Source organism: Trachypithecus francoisi, unplaced genomic scaffold (genome assembly GCF_009764315.1).
Source record: "Trachypithecus francoisi isolate TF-2019V2 unplaced genomic scaffold, Tfra_2.0 Lachesis_group4, whole genome shotgun sequence".
NCBI classification, from domain to species: domain Eukaryota; kingdom Metazoa; phylum Chordata; class Mammalia; order Primates; family Cercopithecidae; genus Trachypithecus; species Trachypithecus francoisi.
The window spans coordinates 78283795-78287292 of NW_022681469.1; positions in this window are offsets into that span (position 1 = coordinate 78283795).

Genomic DNA, 3498 nt, shown 5'->3' on the forward strand with positions numbered 1-3498 from the left:
AATCATACTCAGTATTATTTTTTAGTCCCCTTGGGCATTTGGATCATCCCTGGTGAAAACTGAGATTCCAATGAGTAGTACAAATGCCATTAAGAATTTCTTAATATCTTCTGTATCTGTGGGTTCCACATCCATGAATTCAACCAACCATGTTTTAAAATATTAAGGAAAAAGTACAAAATAGCAGTACAATAAGAATAACGTAAATATAGTATTATGATTATTTACATAGCATTTACATTGCATTAGGTATTATAAGTAATATAGAGATTATTTAAAATGTACAGGAGGATGTACATGGGTTATATGCAATCTCTATGCCATTTAATGTAAGGGTCTTGAGCATCTAGAAATTTTGGTATCCTGCAGTGGTCCTGGAATGAATCCGCCTCAAATACTGAGAAAAGACTGTATTAAGTACTCAAGAGATCTGCACTGCATGATTACCAAAGCTGTCAGTAGTCTCTGGTGAGCATGAGTCTTCAGTGTGTTTGCTGGTGAGTAGGCTGGGGTGTGACAAGTCCTTAGGACCAGTGGAAGGAATTAAAGAACCTAACAAGAAAACATACAACTGCTCAGAATTCTCCTCCTGGAATGCCTGGGAGGTTAGGGAGACCAGAATGGCAGCTTGCCTGATCTCCGCTCCCACAAGCAGCCTCAGGAACACAGGGCTAGGTAGGCCTCCTTATCTGGCCACCACATGGGGTAAGAAGCAATACTCTACTCACAAGGGTTCTTTTCATTGTACCCAGATCCTGACACTTCCTGGGCCTCATGCGAATCCCCAGGACCCCACCCCCTCTCCTTTAGACCCTTGGGCACAAAAAATTCTCCCGTTTCTCTGAAAACAGAATTCCACTACCTTTGAGAAAACTCCCAGAACTTAGAAAAGCCAGTTTATCCTACATGGAGGGTAAAAGGATCTGGAATTTAGAAACTTTAAAGAACAAAGACCTTCTTTTATCCTGTCTCAATACCTGTACTCTGTGTGTGTGTGTGTGTGTGCGTGCGCGCACGCGTGTGTATGTGTGTGTGTTTATGTGCGCGCACAGGCGCAAATACCTACCATCAGTCTCTTACAGTCACCAGCCCCTCCCTTCTGTAGCAGGTCACTGCCTTGCTAATCCTGTTATTTGAATACTGGAGGAAATTGAAATAGTGCTAGAAGTCAAAATAAATTCATTGAATTCATTTTTTTCATAAATAATAATGAGAGAAGATTTGTTTTTGACCAAGGGCCTATGAGATGATCACGAAGCCATGTTTAATCAAGCAAATTATATAGCTGTATCATAAGAGTATATGGAGGCTTATGTGACAAATCTAGCATGTTGGCTTCTTTTTTAAATATTTTAAAATTATTTTAACTGGCATTTTAAATTTTAAATTGGCATTGTAAATTTAAATTTGAAATTTGAAAATAAAAATTTTAATTTTTTTCTTAGCAGAGATGGGGCCTTACTTTGTTACCCAGGCTGGTCTTGAACTCCTGGGCTCAAGTGATCCTCCTGCCTCAGCATCCCAAAGGACTGGGATTACTCGTGTGAGCCACTCCTCCCAGCCTGCATGTTGGTTTCTTAAACATAAAAGTTCATTGAAGGCTACAAGATAAACGAGCTTTTTACTAACTAAATAATCAATAATTTCTACTTTTATTTTTTGAGACAGAGTCTCGCTCTGTCACCCAAGCTGGAATACAGTGGCAGGATCTCTGCTCACTGCAACTTCTGCCTCCTGGGTTCAAGAGATTTTCCTGCCTCAGCCTCCTGAGTAGCTGGAATTACAGGCGCATGCCACCACACTGGGCTAATTTTTGTATTTTTAGTAGAGATGGGGTTTCACCATGTTGGTCAGGCTGGTCTCAAACTCCTGACCTCATGATCCTCCCACCTTGGACTCCCAAAGTGCTGGGATTACAGCGTGAGCTACCGTGCCCGGCCAATACTTTTTACTTTTAAAAATATATACTAATTAAAATGCTCATTTTACTAAAATATATGTTTAATTGGCATTTCTTCTGAGAGAAATAAGGAGACAGAAATGCCATAAAGGGCGAAATGAATGGACTGAATTGCCTCAATCAGTAAAGGTGAAACTTGGCCCACCAAGAAACAAGGTCATTCCATTTATAGGTGCCTGATACAACTTAATTAAAAGTAGTAAAACAGATAGTTACAATAAGTAATAAAGCCGGAAAGTAAGCCAAGGTCAAGTACATAGAAACAAATGGTTCCAAGAAAAGCAATTGCCTGAGGAGTGGTAAAAAAATAAGATAACAGAGACACACCTACATAATGGGTGATACATTAGCTAGAAAATGATAATCTTAGCTATTCAAATACAGCTGGAAAAGAAATTTGAAATCACTGTCATGAATATTTCTGTTGCAATCTTTGATCTGCAATAATTCAAAGGAAGGAAAGAAAGGTATAAATATAAACACGTACAAATTTAAATATAGTTTTTTAAGGAGCTATATTTCCTTTGAATTATATTTAACAGCTCCTGAAGGAAGGAAAGGTGTAAATTTAAACACATTCAAATTTAAATACATAAAACATAGGTTAAAACTAACATTGGGGGTATTTATGCCACACATATCCATTATGCTACCAATATTTCATCATCCACAAACCCTACTGAGATGGGCATTATCTTATCCATTTTACTAATAAAAAAATTGCCTCCCAGAGAGATCTTGTAACAGATTCAAGTTACAAAACCAGCAATCACTGGTATGGGATTTGAACCCACGTCTGTATAACTCCAAAACCCGTGTTTATTCTACTTAATGATTCAGCCTCTTTTCTGATCCTAATTAAACAAGTCTTGATAAGTGAAATGCAGGCAATGATTGCGGAAGCCAGGATGCAGGCTAGAACAGGACTGAACTTTGGGCTGCAGAACCAAAAGCCAAAGATATTTAGTGACAAAAACAACAATAATTTCATATATATATATATATATATATATATATATATATATAATTTCAGTGGCTGGTAGCCACTGAACCAGAATACAAAGCCAAGAAGACAGCCCAAAAATATATCAAAAAGATGTTAACCAGTGTTCCAAGAGGAAGTGGGCCATCATTGGACACTCTCTCTTTGAAAAAAAACCCCTGAAGAAAAGGGTGGGGTTTTTAATATCAAGAGAATAGTAGTATAAACGGAAAAGCCAATCACCCGTAAGCGGGTGAACTTTGACAGTGATGAAAGCTATTATATAAATACCCAAGGGAAGTCGGAGTAGAGGATAAATGGGGCATTTATATCTCTTTCATGAGATAATAGTAATGATAATAATAGCAACAACAATAGGAGCAACAGAGCTAACACTTATTGAAACCTGTCAACAACTGTGTTAAGTGCTTTGTAAACATTACATAATTTGATCACAATATCCCTCCAAGGTATATGTTCTTAAGGAGGCCTGCAGAGGAATTTGGCCCCAAAACTCTCAACTGTTACATTATAGATTCCAATTTCCTAAAGAAAT